Source organism: Phoca vitulina, unplaced genomic scaffold (genome assembly GCF_004348235.1).
Source record: "Phoca vitulina isolate PV1807 unplaced genomic scaffold, GSC_HSeal_1.0 scaffold86, whole genome shotgun sequence".
NCBI lineage: Eukaryota > Metazoa > Chordata > Mammalia > Carnivora > Phocidae > Phoca > Phoca vitulina.
In genome coordinates, this window is record NW_022589789.1 from 2,489,124 (window position 1) to 2,509,986 (window position 20,863).

Consider the following 20,863-nt stretch of genomic DNA (forward strand, 5'->3'; position numbering starts at 1 on the left):
TATCGAGGTTTATGAAGAATTCAAACAGGTGCTCTTGCCAGCTATAATATTACAGAGATGAACTCATGTTATATTAATCTTTCAGGATTTTCCTGTTCTCCCTTCCTCTTCCTTGTTTTCTTTCTTTTTTTTGTTGCTTTTTCTAATATAAAAATAATATGGTTCCTTGTGAAGAGAAAGAAACACATAAAGAAGGAAATAATCACCTGTGATGACATTGCAGCCCAAAGCTCATGACTGGTGTTATTTGAGTGGGCTTTGCATCCTGACTCTTCTTTTTGCTCAGATATTGACACAGACTTTCTTTTAAATAGAAATGATTGAATAGTCGCCTGCTTTTTCTCTTTGAGTTGATTAGAAATATATTTCCATGCCCATTAATGGTGGCCATGCCACCGTAGCTGCATAGGGTGTTCCATTTTATGGATTGATGTACTCGTTATTGTACTTGTTTTGGATACTTAGATTACTGTGGAGAAAGCTGAGGTGGTCGGTCACCTGTGTACTTTTGTCTTTGGCATTCTTGCATTCTGAGCAGCAGTGATGAACATGCCTGGATTTCTCCACCTGTGTTTCCTTTTTGATTGTGTACAGACAGGTTTTGCCTCAGGTTGGTATCATCCTATTGACATGTTGTGCCTTTCAGTAGAGTGGATCAGAATGTTTTAAGATTGCCTCTGCGGTCTGCCTAGCTCTGGCGTGTTTCTTAGAATAACCTGCTGTGGACTTCGGGTTGCTGTATGAGTAGGATGGGGGGCTGTTCACTGTCTCAGTGCTTGAGAACATTGAGCTCAGAGGACTGCTGTGCACTTAGCACCTGCAGACATGCTTTATGGGTTCATGGAGTACAGATGACAGTTTCTCACCCTCCCTCTTAGCGCCTCAACTAGCACATAGCCTCTCAACAGTGTTCACATTTTGAATAGGTAGAATACTGAGATGTGGGTGTTCAGCAGTAGGATTTAAAAAAAATCTTTGGATGATTATTTTAGGCTCAGTATATGACATTTTTGGTGGATGTTCCATTTGTACTTGAAAATAATGTGTATTCTGCAGTTGTTGGATTGTGTGTTCTGTACAGATCAGTTAGGTTAAGGTGGTTGATACTGTTGTTTAGGTCTTTCGGGTAATTTGTTACTCAGCAACTGAAAATAATACTCTTCTTTCAACACAATTAACTATTGGGTTACACACAAAAATGGAGGAAGAGACAAATTATGATCTTCTAAAATAGTTGCTGTTAAAATCAGAGGATACTTAATAAACTTTTTTATTTTATTTTTTATTTTTTAAAGATTTATTTGAGAGAGAGAAAAAAGAGAACGAGGTGGGGAGGGTCAGAGAGAGGGAGAGAATCTCAAGCAGACTCCCTGCTGAACGTGGAGCCCCACCTGGGGCTTGATCTCATGAGCCAGAGATCACGACCTGAGCTGAAATTAAGAGTCAGACGCTTAACCAACTGTGCCACGGAGGCGACCCTGAAGAAGAATGTTTTAAATATTAATCAAGGAAATAAGTTTTTAGGGAGTTTTATATCATGCAGATTAAATTCAGTTTCCAAATAGAAAAATGCTAGAGAATACCATGTACCACAGACTGAAAGAACTTTTAAATAATTGTTTTATTTGTTCAGAGATATTTATTTATTTATTATTTATTTTTTGTGTCTATTTATGTTCAGAAATATTTATATATGTGATTAATGTAAATTTTTGAATGAGCTTCTTAAAGGACCCATTTTAAGTTGTAACTATAAAAAATATAATTAAGAATTCAGAATCTCAACACTCACATTCATGGTATTGTCAGATGCATTATTCAGAATGAACGGTTGTATGTAGTCAGTTGTATGGCTCCTTTCCATGGCTTTGAAATTTGACTCTGATTTAATCAGCCTGGAGTATTTTCAACTGTTTTTGGCAGCTACTCTTGAGTAAGGATTTTGACACCTGTTTTGCTTTTAAGTTAAAAAGGGCATTACAATTCTCTTAAACAATAAAATTGCTCTAAAAAGTGTCCTGTTTAGGGGCGCCTGGGTGGCTCAGTCGTTAAGCATCTGCCTTCGGCTCAGGTCATGATTCCAGGGTCCTGGGATCGAGCCCCGCATTGGGCTCCCTGCTCAGCGGGAATCCTGCTTCTCTCTCTCCCACTCCCCCTGCTTGTGTTCCTGCTCTCGCTGTGTCTCGTCTCTCTCTGTCAAATAAATAAATAAAATCTTTAAAAAAAAAAAAAGTGTCCTGTTTAATGAAAATCCCCTGGTCATGTTTAAAATGCAGATACCTAGCCTAGGGAAATAGGGTCTCCATTAGCCAGGCCTGGGCATCTGCATTTTATAAACCGTCCAGCGGGTGTTTAGGCCCACTAGACTTTGAAACCATGCTTTAATGGCCCTGCCATCAGTCTCTGTAAGGGGGAAATTTCTTTCAAAGGTGTAAATTACATACCCGGTCGCTGTGAATTTGTGAAATTATGAAACATTATTTTTTATGGAGGGATAGGAGGATTAAGAGGCAGTAATTTAAATGATAGCAAAAGAAGTTGAAGTACCTAATTAGTGCCTAATTTTGCTCATTATCCTTTAATTATTAGAGTTTAATGCACAGCACTGAGGAAGTTTTCTTTTAGTGCCTATACAATTCCAATGGCCAGGATTTACCCAGGTTTATTCAAAATGGTATTTGCATGGGTTGTCTTGGGTTCTTGGAGTAGGTTTGATTTTCTGAGTTAGAATATTCTAGATTTACTTTGGGCATATAAATGTGCCTTGTTTTGTTTGTCCCTTCTTTACATTGCTGCTTTCCAGTAAAAGGGAACAGAGGATCCGAGTGTGTACGCTGTCATGGTGTTTTATTTACTCTTAGTGTCTTATTCTCAGTTTTCTCAGTTGACATTTTGCCAAATGATGAAAAACTGAAATGGTTTCCGTGTTATCTGTAGCACCTATTAGAACAGCTGTAATGTGTTTGTCTATATGTGCTTTCCCGAGTGCCAAGCTGTTTCTTGTCTGAATTTCTTTCTAGTTTGGTCTTTGTTATTTATTATTTTAGTGAACCTTCCCTCAGTTTTCCTCAAATAGGTCTAGGTCACTCCTGCTATTCCTCTGTGTACTACAGTAAAATTTGAAATTTCCAAATAGATTACAGAATAAAAATGTTTTGTTATATAAAAATTCACTTCCCTCTGCATGCAGTCACCTGAGACTGATTGTAAGAACATTAACAGAGATTTCAGGTGGACTGACCAAGAACTTAAAGTTGGGGGGAAGTGTGCGTTTGTGTGTGTGATCAGCAAGAAGAAAGCCTTTTCCATACGTCACTGTCTTCCTTTTCATACCTTTGGTGCTGAAGGTGACTTAAGTTGCAGTAGCAAGCATTTCCTTTGTCATCCTTGGATGTAATTTTGTTTTGACCAGGAATGATGTCATGTATGTGCTATTTTTGTGATGACCTTGGGAAATATTTTTTTTTTTTAAAGATTTTATTTATTTGAGAGAGCGAGAGAGAGAGTGAGAGTGTGCGTGCATGTACAAGAGAGCACGAGCAGGGGGGAGGGGTAGAAGGAGAGGGAGAAGCAGACTCTGTGCCGAGCAGGGAGCCCGATGCGGGGCTCCATCCCAGGACCCTGGGATCATGACCTGAGCCGAAGGCAGACGCTTAACCGACTGAGCCACCCAGGTGCCCAGGAAATGTCTTCTACTATCTGCTCCTTGTTCTTTGTGGAAGAAGGGTTGAATGGAATAGTAACTTAAACTCTTTCTGAAAGTTTGTACGAGCTTGAAGAGTGGGCACTGGAGGCCAGGTGCTGCGGAAGATTGTTATAGAGACTGCTAGCTGCTGCTTGTTGGGAAGAACCCAGGATTTCCTGAGGGACAGTTTGGCCAGTGTCCTCAATTAGAAGCATGTTGAGAAAAGGAAACTTCAAAAATTTATTGGAATCATGGGCAAGCGATAATTTCTGCATGTTGGATGAAGCTAGTACTGAGGCATATATCACACATTTTCATCATTCTCCTGACTCATAAACTGATGTAGTTTTTGTGCCTCTTGTGTTCACAATATTAATGCCCCATCAGATGTCTGATACTAGTATTGCTGAAACATGTTGTAATAAATCTTGCTTTTGAAATACATGCCTGGCACAACTTTCGGGTCAGGGACATGGTTTAATTTTAAAAGTTCATTGTTTTCTACTGTTTTAGGTGTTATTTTTTGTTACTTATGTGTAAATCATTATTTTAGTTGTTTTGGTATCAAGTCATTGAAAAATAATCAGTGTCCAGGGAGGTGATGGTAGGAGCGCATCCTGCTTCTTTGTGGAAAACGTATGTGTACATCTACGTTAAAGGGGTGTTACACATTCTGTGCCCTAGCTATTGATAAGGTGGAGAGAAGCACTCTTTTGTTTTTATTTATGCTGAAGACAGTCACTGTATAGTTAGATGAGAATGAAGAACATATTTTTGGATCTGAAATAAGCATTATTAAAATGAATTTATTTGGTGATATTGAAATGAGTTTCTTTTCTTTCTTTCTTTTTTTAAAGATTTATTTATTTATTTATTTGACAGAGAGAGAGGGAGGGAACACAAGCAGGGGGAGTGGGAGAAGGAGAAGCAGGCTTCCCGCTGAGCAGGGAGCCCGATGCAGGGCTCGATTCCAAGACCCTGGGATCATGACCTGAGCCGAAGGCAGATGCTTAACCACTGAGCCACCCAGGCGCCCCTTGAAATGAGTTTCTAAAACATTAATAAGCCTGAAGAATAAGCTCTGAAGAAATGGCTTGATGCTTAAATTACAGTGAGAGCTCACAGCTCATATTTGAAACAAATCTAACTTTAATTTCTTTAAAGACTTGATTCTTCTCCTTACTTAACGCATGCCAAGCATGTGCCTGATAAGAGAAGGTTTTGAGATTTAAATTCCTTTGTTGTCAAGACTAAAACACTAAATTGCAGCATAAGGTCAGTTATTTTTTAGAATATCTGTATCCTGGAGGTAGGAGTGGGCTCAGGAGTTCCTAGGATAACTTACTTTTCACCCATTTTTTCTGCCCTCCCCCCAGCTAATTTCTTGTTGAAGATTTGGCCCATGAATACATTCCTTTAGTTATCACTAAACATGTGAGAGAATTTTTGTGAACTAGGATTTCCGAATAATAATAATAATAATAATAATAATAATAATAATATAATTTCCTTTGAAAGATAATAAGACTTTTAGTCTTATTTTTAATTTAACTAATTTACTGAACACCTATTATGTGCCAGGCATTATGCTCAGTGCTATAATACAGTATCAAACAAAAGTAGACACAGTTTGTCCTTTCTAGGGCCTCATGGTGTATTGTGAGAGTCAGAATTAAACAATCACAGAAATTAAATGTAGAATTACCAACAAATAATGGTCTGAAGAAAAGGAGTCATGCCACAAAAGGTGGAACAAAGTATCTTGACCGAGTCAGGGTGAAGCAAGACTTGCCTAAAAGATACGATCAGGCTGAATCTGAAGGACAGGTAAGTGAAAGTGGAGAGTGTAAGGTGATGAGATTTACGTGTGAGAAATGTCTCCCTGGCCGCAGTGTGAGGATGAATGGACAGGAGGCAGAGTGGATGCAGGGATCCCAGTTCTAGCAGGTTTTGCCAAAGGAAGGGTTAGATTGATGGAGGCTGGGCCAGGTGCAGTTGGTGGGGAGTCGGGAGATTGGAGAGTGATATAAATTCTGCTGGTGGGGCTATTTACCAAGGCCAGGAGTGCTGCATGGTGGCCGGATTTGGGACAGGATGGGAGATCAGGGATTCACAGTTGATTTAGCGACTTTGGGTACCTTGGAGGTGCCTTGATGTTTGGAATTGAAGTGCAGATAAACTCATGAATCAGATATAAATTTGTTAATAATCAGGTTAAACCAACATATGAAATACGGTCTAATTTTATTTTATTTTATTATTTTTTTTAAAGATTTTATTTATTTATTTGAGAGAGAGAATGAGACAGAGAGAACATGAGAGGGGGGAGGATCAGAGGGAGAAGCAGACTCCCCACCGAGCAGGGAGTCCGATGCGGGACTCGATCCCGAGACTCCAGGATCATGACCTGAGCCGAAGGCAGTCACTTAACCAACTGAGCCACCCAGGCGCCCCAACGGTCTAATTTTAGTAGAAATAATTTTGTGTACCAGAAAAAGTTTGAAGGGACACTCCGGAAAATGTCCATGGTTAGCAATGAGAGTGGAGTATGTGATTAACTGGGGATTTTCTTATTTTGTTTTTAAGTTTCTCCGTAATTTCTAGGTCTTCCTAATTCCAGAATGAAGAAAGCATTAGACAGTTCTAAATATAACTGAGAATAGAATCCTCTTTTTAAACTTTAATGTGAATTGGCAGAGGGAAGGACTGATTTTTTTTTTTTTTTTTTTAAAGATTTTATTTATTTATTTGAGAGAGAGAGAATGAGAGAGACAGCAAATGAGAGGGGGGAGGGTCAGAGGGAGAAGCAGACTCCCTGCCGAGCAGGGAGCCCGATGCGGGACTCGATCCAGGGACTCCAGGATCATGACCTGAGCCGAAGGCAGTCGCCCAACCAACTGAGCCACCCAGGCGCCCAGGACTGATTTTTTAAAGAGTTTGATGACTTGGAATTGAAATGATTTGTGTTAAATAGACTTCATTAACTAGACGATTTGATTAATTTCCTCCTAAATGGATTTATTTTAGTTAGGCTCTAAAGAAAATATTTAAATTAAGTGCTGAGTAGAGCACCAAATGGCTAATTAATTCAGAGAGATGATTTCCTAACATTTAGATATTTTATGGGTACTGGTTTGCCCACAGCTCATCGATTTGTGGGTGGATGGGTTGGGGAGTGCAGGGCCAGGTGTAGCAGAGGTGGTGGTGGTGGTGAGGAGTGCTTGTGGAAGGGAACAGAGAAGGGGGCTTGGTCTCCTACATGGCCCGCTGATTGGAAAGGCTTCTCATTAGCATTTGGAGTTTTGCAGTCGGGAACAGCCTGTACAATATTGGCTGCTACAAAAACTTTGCTTGTCTAGGGCCACCCAGAGTTAGGGAAGGTGGGCGACAGAGTCTCTCACTCTTTCAGTTATCATATTAATTGTAGGCCAGGGATTGGTTCTTGGTTGGTTTGTTGCACCTTTTACGTTACTTATCAAAGATGGGCATGTTGTTTGGGGGGATAAGAAGCCACACGGCCTGTATTTGAATCCTAGCTCCATGATTACTTTATGAGCTTCAGCAAATTACTTAATCTCTCTAACCTCAGTTTTTCCATCTCTAAATGGAGGGTAATGATTGTACTACTGGGTAAGGTTGTGTTAAATTTAAGTCTAAACCTGGGGATTTGTGTAAGGTTTCAGCACTCTTTAGCAAAAATAACACCCCAGTAAATGGTAATTGCTGTCATATCACTACCACCATCATCATTGAATTACATTAACGCTCATTCTTTTAATGCTAGTTTCTAATGATTTAAAAACAAGCCATGTTATCTTGGGTATTTTTTAATGACAAAAATTCTATAGTACTTTAATTTGTGGTTTTTTTGTTTTTTGTTTTTTTATATTTCTATCAATTTGAAAAGAGCTTCGTAATAGTTACTCAGTGATAGTTGTTGAAAGAAATACATTATTTTCTGAATCCTTGACATTTGAGGATTTCCAGTGTATTGTACTATCAGTATGCATATTCTTCTGAACAGAAAAAAAGGGAAGATCCAGTTTCAATTTTTAGTGTTTGAGAGCCAAGAAGGACTGTGTCATTAAAAAAACAAAGCACAAATAGACTTGACATCAAAAGCAAAGGCAAAAAAACAAGTGGGAATACATCAAGTAAAAAAGCTTCTGCTCATCAAAGGAAACCATCGAAAACATGAAAAGGCAACCTATGGAATGAGAGAAAATATTTGCAAAACATTTATCTGATAAGGGGTTAATATCCAAAATATATAAAGAACTCAAACCATTCAATAGCAGAAAACCAAAAAAATCCAATTAAAAAAAATGGGTAGAGGAACTGAATAAATATTTCCCTAAAGAATTCATATAAATTGCCAACAGATATATGAAGAAGAGGTGCTCAACATCACTAACCATCAAGGAAATGCCAGTTAAAAGCACAATAAGATGTCACCTCATACCTGTTAGAAGGTTATCATCAAAACAAAAGATAACAAGCATTGGTGAGGATATGAAGCAAAGAGAACCCTTGTGCACTGTTGGTGGGAATGTGAACTGGGTGCAGCCATTGTGGAAAACAGTATGGGGGTCCCTCAAAAAATTAGAACTAGAACTACCATATTACCCAGTAACCCCACTTCTGGGTGTATATCTAAAGAAAATAAAATCATTATCTTAAAGAGATAGCTGCATTCCCATGCAGTATTGTTCACAATAGCCAAGGTATGGAAACAATCTAAGAGTCCATCAATAGATGAATGGATAAGGAAGATCTCACGTGTATATGTGTGTGTGTGTGTGTGTGTGTGAGAGAGAGAGAGAGAGAGAGAGAGAGAGAGATGGAATATTATTCAGCCATTAAAAGGGCATCTTGCCATTTATGATAACGTGGATGAATCTCTTTTGAGGGCATTATGTTAAGTGAAATAAGTCAGACAGAGAAAGACAAATAACTGTGTGATCTCACTTACATATAGAATCTAAAAAAGCTGAACTCCTAGAAACAGAGCCTAGAATTTTGGTTACCAGGGCCTGGGAACTGGGAGCAAAGGGGTGATGTTGGTCAAAGGGTACATGAATAAATTCTGGGGACCTAGTATACAGCATAGTGATTATAATTAATAATGCTGTATTAAACGCTAAAAGTTGCTAAGAGTAGACCTTAAATATTCTTACCACAAAGAAGAAATGATAATTATGTGATGCAAATATTAACTAATGCTAAGGTATTAATCATTTTGTAATGTGTAGGTGTATCAAGTCAACACATTATACACCTTAAACTTACACAGTGTTACATGTCAATTATATCTCAGTACAGCTGTGGGGCAGCAGGTAGGGAGGCAGGCCTTGTTTTCAATCTTAAAATACTACCTGGTCAACAATGACAATTCTCCAGAAAAATAGCACATCTCAAAACAAGCACTCCAGAATAAATGCTACCAAAAGCTGCTTTATAATAATATGCATCTTTAAAAATATTTAGCTTAAGTTTTCCTTTAATATCTTGAATGAAATATGTAAAATTCAGCTTTTCATGTATGTGACAAACCATTATCCCATAAAGGGGAAGAAAGGAGGAAGATTGATAGCTGTTGGTTTCTTCTTCTTCATTAAAATTTTCGAAGTAATTTCAGAGAAGTAATTCTATATAATAAAGAAGAATGTCCCTTATTCATTCACATAAGTATTCATAAGGATAGAAATCATGTAGAAAGTACCAGATTTTTTTTTTCTCCTGGATTTTATATTGGAAGCAGAAGAAAATTGGCAGGGCTTGTACTCTTGGATCCTCGTATAATTCCAGAATAAATCAACTAATAAAACTAAAAATTTTTTTGGAACATCAAACTAAAAAGCTTCTGCATATATGTGGTAAGAATCTAACATCCGAATAAATGAAGAACTCCTACAACTCAATAGCAAAAGAACCAAAAAAACCCATAAAACAAAAACAATGAAAAAACAAACAAAAAACAAAACCAGTCAGATTAAAAAATGGACAGAAGATCTAAATAGACATTTTCCAGAAAAAGACAACAGGTACATGAAAAGATGCTCAGTCTTATTAATCATCAGGGAAACGCAAGTCAAAACCACAATAAGATGTCACTTCACACTTGTTAGAATGGCAGTTACAAAAAAAAGATAAGAACTAACAGGGTTGGTGAGGCTGTGGAGAAAAGGGAACCTAACCCTAACCCTGTGCACTCTTTGTGGGGATGTAAATTGGTGCACTATGGAAAACGTATGGGAAAACACATGCACTATGGAAAACGCATCAAAAAATTAAAAATGGAACTACTGTGTGATCCAGCCATTTTACTTCTGGGTATTTATCCGAAGAAAACAAAAACACTAATTCAAAAATGGATAATGTGACATGTTCATTGCAGCATTATTTACAGTAGCCACTGCATGGGTGTCCATTGATGGATGAATGGATAAAGATATTGTGGCATATATATACAGTGGAATGTTATCCAGCCCTAAAAATAATGAAATCTTGCCATTGGTGCCAACATGGATGGACCTCAAAGGCATTATGCTAAGTTAGAAAAGGACAAATACCATATGATCTCTCTTTATATGTGGAATCTAAAAAAGAAAACAACAACCTCTTACCCCCAACTTACAGATACAGAGAATAGATTGGTGGTTACAAGGAGGGCAGTGAGAAATGGGTAATTTTTTTTTTTAGTTAAAATAAATAGAATAAAAAAAACTAAAAAATCGAGTGCAGTCTTATTGTACACACTGTGGCAGGATATGGTTACACCTTTGTATCAATGCTGCAAGATAGATATGGTAGTGTCCCCATTTTAAAAAAGTGGGCAAGCCAAATATGTTTCCTTAGCTTATGTATTTCTTTCACTTCTTTGGGCTACTGCCTGGCCCCAAATAACAAACATTTTAATTCTTGTTTGAGGTTGGAGAAAGAAGTTAGTTTGTCTAGTAAAATGTGGATTTTAACTATATTCAATTATGTTAAATTACTGTGTCTTCTTATATGACTATTAAAAGTCAAGAGCTTAGTGTCATGTATAATTGTACCACAGTTCATGTTTATTGATGCTCCTTGTTCATGTATCAAACCAACACTATAGCATTTGTTTGAGCAAAGGTTAAGATCTTACAGATTCACTTACTCATTCATTTTATCTTTCCAACATTTATTCAATAAATATCTTTTAGTCCCTAAGATATTTGAGAAACAGCTGGAGGTGCTGAGGCTATATGGGGGAGTGGGGTCTCTGATCTTGCAGAGCTCTCCTTGCAATGAGGAAAGTAGACCAGGGGGAGTGAATCTGGAGTGTGATAGAGAGGAGGTGAGGTGGGGTGATACTTTAACCTGTTTTGGGAAAGACATCTCTCAGGGGGAGACAGGTGGGCTAGATTTCCATCGATGAGAACATCTGGGGGCAGAGGACTCTAGGCAAAGGGAGCGGCATGTACAACAAGCTGAATTGGAAAAAGGTTGAGGTATTCATGGATCCAGAGGGAATGAGTGGGGCTTGGCTGCAGTAAGCAACTGAGAGGGTGAAAATAGGTGGGGTTAGAGAGAAAGGGAGGATATTAAAGACTCTGTTAAGCAGTTTGAGACTTGATACTAAATGCAACAAAAAGCCTTTGAACTGTCAAACTGTGGAGTGATATATTTAGATATATTTTTTATTTTTTAAATTGTTTTTAAAAGATTTATTATTTTAGAAAGAGAGCAGGGGAAGGGGCAGAGGGTATATATTTTTAGGAGATTGTTTTGGGAAGAATGTGTTGTAGGTGGGCTTTATTTTTTTTTAAAGATTTTATTTATTTATTTGACAGAGAGAGACAGCGAGAGAGGGAACACAAGCAGGGGGAGTGTGAGAGGGAGAAGCAGGCTTCTCGCTGAGCAGGGAGCCCAATGGCGGGGCTCGATCCCAGGATCCTGGGATCATGATCTGAGCTGAAGGCAGACGCTTAACGACTGAGCCACCCAGGCACCCCAGTAGGTGGGCTTTAAAGGGGAGAAAGACCATTGAGAAGGGTGCCATCCAGTGAAGAGATGGTGGTGGCTGAGCATCAGGTAGAGTTGGGGAAATATCAGTGGAATTGAGATATGTTTGGAGTTAGGTTTCTAGGATCTCAGGCTGTGAGGAATGAGGGCACAGAAGGTATTAAGGGTGACTTTTAGAGTTTTAACTGGAGCAAGTGGGGTAGGGGTTATGGAGGTTCCATTTACTGTGGGAGATGTGTATAGAAGACTTAGAAATGGAATAAGGATACAGGGTTGGGGGGCAGTCAAATCTCCTTCCTATTGGGACATTTAACTGATTTTGCAATGCCTTTGAGACTTCCAAGCAGAGATGTCAAGTAGGTGGTTGGACATAGGAGTATGGAGCTCAAGGTAAAGATCAGAGTTGGAAATAAGAATTTGGAAATCACCACTGTATAGAACAAATGGTATTTAAATAGCATTTCCATGTGGCAAAAATTTGCAATAATAACCTTGTAATCTTGATTGGCTTCTTCTTTGGTACACACCCTTGACTTAATACTTGCCTTGCTTGTGATGGAAAATACTAGTAAATTTTAATTAGGAAATTAATATAAAATGGGGAAAAGGAACTCAAGTTCTCCCGAATCAACACAGTTGAATGAAAATAAGGTAAAATTTAGATTTCGAGAAAAACAGTTGAATTTAAAAGGCTGTAAAGAGTGCGGGGAGATTGCTCCTTAGACACGAGACAGTGGTAATATTATTTCTAAGATATGTACAGAAAATCACACTCTGAAAGCCACTACAAATTTGTGAGTTTTATAACCAGCCATTTAATGTTGGAAGGCATTCACATGATTGCCACCCCAGAAAGAGCTTATTTAATATAATAAAAGCACATAGTATAAAATTAGAAAGTCACCTGGAATGAGGAAATTATAGACTCTGTATCCTGTGTTTTAGAATTCTGATATTCCTTGCACTGGGATATCTAGTATATTGCTTGACCTGTTTACTTATGAAAACTTGATGAGCAACGCTTCTTTTTAAGGGGATAGTCAAATGATGACTGTTTGTTCTCAGGCATTTTATTATTAGCAGCAACGTGTAGAGATTTCTGTTGTAGGAACTCGAGACTGAAAGAAAGCTACACTTAACATTTTCTATAACAGCATCATTTTCTTTGATTTAGCCCAGACATATTTACTGAGCATCTCTTCCATTCCATGCAGAACTTGAGAGATTGAAATGAATAGGGAATGGTTACCTTTAAGGAATCCGTTGTGAAATAGGAAGATGAAAATTCTAACAAAATATTTTTCAGGTAAAACAGTTTTCTATAATTTGGTTGTGTCTTTTTTTCCTAGTAGAAATTAAAATAATTGCGAGTACTTTTACAGTAGGAAATATTTCATATGTAGGTGGGAATATTCAGGTAGGATAAGTTGGGAGGCTTGTTCTGGTCAGCCTACAGACCAGAAATGTTTCCTTAAATCCCTGGTGCCAGTTCTGATTTTCCCTCTCTGCCAGTATTATGTTCAGACAGTCTACCTTCTACCTGTTAACACAATAGATCTGTGTTCCTCATACTACCTTGATGGAGGATTGGATGTGTTTTCTTTTTGTGTACTGTGGCAGACCAATACTTTTATAAAAACGGTGTAAATTAATTATAAGGAAAAATTGTCTTGTGTTTTGCTTGCTTTTATTTCATATATAATTAGAGTTAACAGACATAAAAGAATTCTGTCAACTTGCTTAAGAGTTTCCAAAAGCTTACTCTATTTCTGTACTTCACTGGAGGCTGGGATAACACTTTCAACAGCACTGCAATATGTAACTCTTTGTTAGTATTGTTGCCTTTAAAATTCCTGTGTTTGCATCATTTACCAGTGAGATATTCTGATATAGGCTAATGTTTGGTTCTGTAGTTTCTTTGATAATTGGTATGTATGTGTTTTTAAAATTAATGCATGCTTCTTATTAAAAAATAGTAAACTCCTAAGATTATAGCTAAATTAAAAAAATATGACCTTGAAAGTAATAGCTGTCAACCCTTGGGTTAGGCTTGTGTGTGTCCTGAGCATTGAGTTTTGTGAGACTCTAATATTAATAGTAATGAGTATTAATTGTGTTGCAGATACTCACAGTGTTCAGTACTCACTGGAAACCTAGTTCTCTGTTTTCTCGTGTATCTTATTTTCGTAATCTCTCCTCACACTCAGCCTCCGTTCAGTTAAACCTGAAATAAAGAAAAAGAAAGATGCTCTTGATGCCTTTTGAAGGGACATCAGAACACCTTTCCTCTCCTTTCTGGGACACAGGAGAGGTATTCCAGACAACTAATTCATTTTTTCCTGTGAATATTTTGTCCTATATTTTTCAGAGTAAAAGGTGTATATTTGGGGAAAAAACTGTGGATATTTGAGACTTGATCACTTCATTTCTTATTCACTGGAAGAAGAGAATGTTCAAGGAGATTGACAGATAGTCATGCTGAGAGGGCTCCTGTTTTGAAGGAGGAGCTGTGATTTGATCCTATCCTCCTGTCGGTTTTGGCAAGGAATGAGTTAAGGAGACTTCTTTGAACCTGGTGTGTCTACTCACACCCTGCTGACTCCAGGATGTGTTGCTACACCCTGTTTTACTCCTGACAGACTACCGGTGGCCTGTTTAACTGGTGATGGTTGTTTTCATTTGGTGTGGTGGAGCTTGTCCCTGATCTCCGTGGTGAGCCCGGAATCAATGCTGCCATATGCAAAGCTTGTGCCTCCATGGAGGGTCACGTATGTGGAATGGATTCTGTCCTGTATTGCCCACCTCTTTTCAATTTGTTACCCTTTATGGAGGACTGAGCAAAACACAAATCTTCTATCTGGGTTTTGGAGGCTATTTATTTGGGAATCATTTTATTCTGTAGTGAGTTTTGGAATCTAAGTCACTGTGGATTTTGCCTTTCTAATGGATTGAGATGGCAGACAGATTGAAGAGGAAACCTGCAAAGAGGTATTACACTTTTTCTGGTACCTCTCGGAAGGATTCAGTGAAAGCGCTGAGGTTTTCAAGGTCTTCAAACCTCAGAAGAGCGACTTCAGAAATCCGCAAAAGGCAGGTTGGTACAGAAATTTCTGATCCCTTTATATTTCCTTTGGAGTTAAAAGTAACATTCCTTATGTTTATTTCTTAATATTCTTTTGAAAAAGTTTTTTGATTTCTTTGAACATTGTTTTACAGCTATGAAATCACATTGATATTTTCTGTGCCATCAGTCCGTTTGTGGATGTTTATTATTTGTGTGTATGTTTATGATTTATTGCATGGGTTTAAATTGTTTACTGTGTGTTACAACACAAGATTGTAATGTTATCAGAAGATTCTAATTACTAATATGAACTCTTCTACTAAAACATTGTTTTAGGAGGACCCCCATGTTACCCACCATCTTACTGAAAGGATTACTGACTTTTATGTATACACAAAATATTAGAATCAAAGCAAATTAATATTTATACAAATTCATAGGAATATTGTTCCAGAAGACTGTTTGGAATTAAACTTATTTTTCCTAAAAAATACTTTGAGGCTACTGAATGGAAGTACAAGTGTTAGGAAGAGATTCTATTCTGGCTGTGTGCTTTCTTGATGTTTTGTTTTACTGTTTATGTGCTGAATATATGACTTTAGGTTGTCCAAATAATACGTAGCATGTATTTCAAAAGTACTGTGTTAGAAGTGAAAAGATTCCCTTTTTTAATGTTATTATCTTTGGAGCTACTTTTCATTTATCAAACAACAACAATAATTGGTAAAATTACACATAATCACACACCACACACAAAATATAATTTTTTTCTTTTATAATTTATTGTTGGACGCGCCCCCGCGGGGCGGCCCCCCCCCCCCCCCCCCCGAATGGCCTTTTGGTAGAATGGTTCTTTTTGAATTCCATTAAATAATATCCATGTCCCTACTGGGTGAATAATTGTGTTTTCAACATTACAGTTAAATGCTTCAGAACTAATTCCTTCTTTTATAGCTCAAATTCAGCCCAATATTTATCTGGAAAGTTTATGATTGTGTTTTGGAACATCTCTCAGTGATCTATAGAAGTGGACACTGGAGATTATTTTGTATCATCCATTCTATACTTTGGTCCTCAAATTTCTGCTAAATCTTGAGTAGTTTTAGTTTTATCTTTTCCCTTGCTTTTCCTTATGAGTATGGAGAATACTACATATCAGAAGCATATCAAGTGCTGAGACGTTCCAGATCTCTAATATATTTCCTCCAGCAGAAATCACAACCATAATAGATGTTTGTTGGTTAAGAATTCTGAACAATCCTGAATCATTTCAGTGTGACACTGTTTATGTTCAGATCAATATAGTTTTGAGTTAAGGCACAGAATAAAACCTGTTTTTAAGAAATGAAACCTTCTATGTAGAGTGTACAGAAACTAATACAGGAAAGGAATGAGGAAATGAAGGGTACTGATTCAGTTGGCAGAATCCTTTCTCTTCCCTCTTGAAGAAGCATTGAATTTAAAATTCTGCTTGAACTCAAGGGTGGGGGCCTATGTGTTGGCATTTGATACTTGAGAATTTAAATATGAGTGCCTTGTATTGTCATTAAAGATTCCGTGGCATTGTTTATAGAAGTAGGGTATAGTTCTCTGCCAAAATCCAATTTGTTTAATTAAATTCTGCTGAGCATTTCTAACTGCCTGCCCTAAACTACTTCTAATTGCTTGTAGTTCCAGTGGTAGTAATAGTAGGCATGGTATTCTGCTCTTGTAAACATGCTTTTAAATGATTAAGTTCTAAGCTGTCTGGTAAAATGTATTACTTTTTCATCTTAAAGATGAGATGTGGTCTTTTGGAGGGTGCATGGGGACATTGGCAGTGTAGATAAAGAGCTCAATTAGAACTCCTGCACAAGTTTCGGGGTCAATTTGTGGATGAGAGTATGTAACACTAGTAAGATAAAGACATGTGTGTGTCCCTCCCCCGCCCCCAGCAAGATATATCCCCTCCTTAGAACATCATTTCTCGACCTTTTAGCTATGATCAAGTGTAGAACATCATTTCTTTGCTAGATGCCAGCGTGTGACATTTAAGCGGCCATATAATTTCAGTTTTGTCCATCACTTTGCTTAAGCAAAGGTTTCTGTGGAAAATATAAGCTTCAAAATCATTGTTTTGTATATATTTTTTGGGGGGGGATGGGAGGTTATAGTTAGAACAAGAGTATAATGATACCTCTGAGAGTTGTCGAGAGAATTGAGATCATGTATTAAATGGAAAAAGAAAACTAAGAGAAGCTGAAGTGTCATATATTGGACAGTTTGCTGGGTTCACAAGGCAAGGGATTGAATTTCAAGCATGTATGATTGAAAAATCTGCCCCAGCAAAACCAGAACCTGGTTTTTGAAGTAAATGGTTGAAATTCATGCATCAGGATGTGTGCATGATCCAGTGTGTATGGATTAGTCATTTTCTTCAATACCAGTGCTGTGATTATTTACCTGTAGATCTGTATATGCTGACTTCTAGATCTTGATTATATAGAAAATTACAATCTAGATGTAGAAGTCAGCAGAATGATGCATTCTGACAAAATTGCTTAATGGTGGGAAAACTAACTGAGAAACTTAGAGGATTTTTAAAAAAAATTCAACAAAAAGAAAGCTTAAGAGCTTTAAGTTAGATACACAGTTTATAGTTTATTGAAAAGTCTTCCTTGGTAAGTAGAATACCCAGAACTCAAAGTAATGCTGCCTTGATCTTTTAGGGCCTAAAGGTGATTATTTTGAACCCCCTTGATACTTATCGGTAAGTAAACAACAAAGGAAATTGGGTGGGTTTTCTATTAAACATTCTAGAAATGTGCACTGTCTAGTCTGTGTGTATGAGAAGTTAACATACCAATTTTCCATGTTCTGTTAAGAGCCACATGTGGAAGAATGTCAGTTAATCGGAGTCTGGCACTGTACACACAAAGTTGTATTTTTATGCCAGTAATTCTCTCCATTATAGACGTGCCCCCCATTGTCCGCCATAATACAACCCTGTTGATCATAAAACCCTCAAACATCTGTTCTTGTTAAGTGCCTATAGGAAACTGCTTAAGAATATTTAACAAGTTAGGAATATATAACACTTCTCTTTTATAAAGTGGTTATAATACAGGTGGTGGTTGTTTTTCTTCTTCTTCTGAGAGAGAGTGACTTAGATTGCTAAATGGAAAGTAGAACGTGTATCTGTGGACAACTTGGAAGGGTGGTCTTTTTTTTTTCCTGCCTTACGAGAATAGTTTCCTAATCATAGCAGAAAAGATAGTTTTGGCTACTAATGTCACCCAGATGTAAAGGAGAAATGTGTTTTGTTTTTAACTGAGGTAGAGTTGACACACAATGTTACAGTAGTTTTAGGAGTACAACATAGTGGTTCAGCAACTCTGTTCTTTATGCTGTGCTTACAAGTGTAGCCACCACTTGTCACTGCACAACACCATTGCAGCGTCATCGACTACATTCTCTGTGCTGTACCTCTCCTCCCTGTGACTTACTCCGTAAACGGAAGCCTGTATCTGCCGCTCCCCCCAATCCGTTTTGCCCATCCCCCCACCCCTCTGGAGGGAAACGTGTTCTTGATACATTTTGGGACATTGCTGTTTCGATATTAAAAGATTATCGAATTTGATCTGTTATTACTCTTATGTTGCAAAGTTGTATATTCTTTTTCTCACCTCAGTTAATGTGAAGTTCCTAAGCTTAAATACAATTCATGTGTTCAAGAGTAGCATGTAATTTTTTAAATAATTAACTTTATCTTTACCCTATGTAATTAGGTACATATGATTGTACTCAAAATATTAGTTTAAAAAATATAAACCTTAAGTATTTGCTTCCCTCAGATTATCCTAGGGCAGATAAATTTTCTTTCCAAAACACACTATTTCAGTTTGACAGATTTCTGATTTGCATGGAAGCAGGCTCTCCTTAGTTATCTTTAGGGAAATGTTGTGTCGGCCACTAGGTGTTAATTGTAGTCCACAATTCTCCACTGACATTTCTTTATTAAGAGGGTTTGTTCTGAAATGGCAGCCAAGTTTAAAGTAGGCTGCAATAATTGTGGATTTAAAAAGAGATGAATTCAGAGCATCTAAGACCAAAATATTACAAGGAAGTGAAGTGCACGTAGGCGAAGTAAATGTAGGTGATAAATTCCTGTGATGGAATTTATTATCCTCAAGGTATTTTTAAAAAAGACTGTTGAATACAGTTTTCTAGAAAGAATGAAGTGAGGCTAAGGTCTGTAGCTTTATGCTTTCTCTGCATCACTTACTTCAGATAGCAGTTTCACCACATCCTAGTATAACCAAGACAGGCAGTGGCTACCAAATTTCAGAAGGACCATTGTGAAACATTTCTCATTTTGAATAAAAAACTTAGGCAGTTGGAGGATCAGTATATATTTTTTGAAAGGCAACAGTTCGTCCACGGGGAGCATATTAAAACAGAGCGGATACAGTGCAGTTGATCAGGGAGGGAATATAATGTATATTCTGAACTAGTGGTTATACATGATCACAATGAGGACCTATCTCAGATTAAAAAAGATGATTGTGTCTGCCACGTGGGAACAGGTAGCTGCTCGGTGAGAGTGGGTGCGGTGGTAAATCTTTTGTTTACCATTCTGGGTTGTGAACTAAGTGCACTGTAATTTATGTTGATTTGTGCTTTAAAAATCTTCAATTTTATTCTTGATCATAAGGAGGGTGGGTGAGAAAGATAAAAAAAGTTGACATAAATACTGTAAGTGGTGAGAGGGAGAGCGGTTAACCTTTGGAATAAAAGCCATATGTAACTAAATCGAGGATTTTTTTTAGCAATACGTTGATTTTAGAGTTGTATCTTTAAAACCATAAAACATGTTTTTGAAATTTATGACCTACTTCTCTTTCCCCTTAGGAATGCTACTTCTGGATTCTTACAGCGGTCATGGCTTGTATAGCAAATGCTGATCTTCGTAATGGTTGCAAGGATTGACATTAGTGCTTAAAGAATCAATTCTCTTTGATTTGGAAATACATATAATCATATTTTGGCAAGCATTTTACCCTTTCCAATTTCTACTAACCCCAGTGTTTAAATATGTCTTAAAGCATTATATGGTAACATCAGCCCCTTGGTATTTCTACTTTTCTTGATTTTAATGTTCGTTAGGAGTTTGAAATACAATATTGTATGTCCGTTATAAGAAAAACTTGAAGAAAAGGATCTCTGACCCTCTAACACAAAGCATGACTTTATTAATAACAGTCATTCTTTGGTTATCTGGCTTTGGATAGCTTTTCAGTATAATCTTTTGGTAGGATACATAAGTAACTTTGTTATATAGTATATATTTTAGTTCTTCATAGTAGACTTTTGTTTTCATTATAGGATTGAAAGCCAAATTTTTAATAAACAGCTTTGGAATGTTTTTGTACCTATATTTTGAAGACCCTCTGAGGAATTTAGGTACCTTAGGTAAAATATTAAAAAAAAACCCCTCACCTTTGATGCCAATGCTTTTGAATATTCAAGTCATCACAATATGGGAAAACAGCCCTCCTGTCAAAGGTCCTGTTTCTTTTCAGTAGTTCCAAGCCGGTCATCACCTTTTTTTTCCTGATCATGCATAGTTTTGTTAATAGTTAGAGGTATTTTTCCCCCCACCCTTTCTGTCTCCCCTGTTTTCATCTGCTGTATTCACTGCTGTGTCCCTGACACCTAGAACAGTGTGCGCCGCATGGAGAAAGCTCTCGGTATTTGTTAAATGAAAGGATGAAATGAATAGAAATGAGTTAATACCCATGGTATCTTTGCCTTGAGAAGGCTCTGTTGGGCAAATAAGATTTTTCTTCTTCTCTTGATTTCCATGAAAATTAAATATTTTTTATTACATGTAAGTATAACTTTACACAGAAGGCTTTACAAACAGTGTTCTCTCCTATCTGTATTTGAAGACATTTATATTGTGTTAGTCACAATCATGAAATCCTGTAAAGCTAGGTTTGGAGGAAGAGAATTTTCTCTTTTTCCTCTCTCACTCTCTCTCTCTCAGCTCTTCTAGGATTTTGAAGTTACTCCAATGGATGTGTGAAATGTGAAAGAGACTTTCTAGTTCACATCTTCCGTGGAATGTAGTAGGA

The 20,863-nt window shown here is 37.4% G+C and overlaps 1 protein-coding gene across 1 annotated transcript in view; it reads left to right on the forward strand.

The window, feature by feature from the left end:
* Positions 1 to 20,863, forward strand: part of PARD3 (par-3 family cell polarity regulator) — a 647,142-nt gene that overhangs the window by 114,260 nt on the left and 512,019 nt on the right. The gene's annotated exons all lie outside the window — the stretch shown is intronic.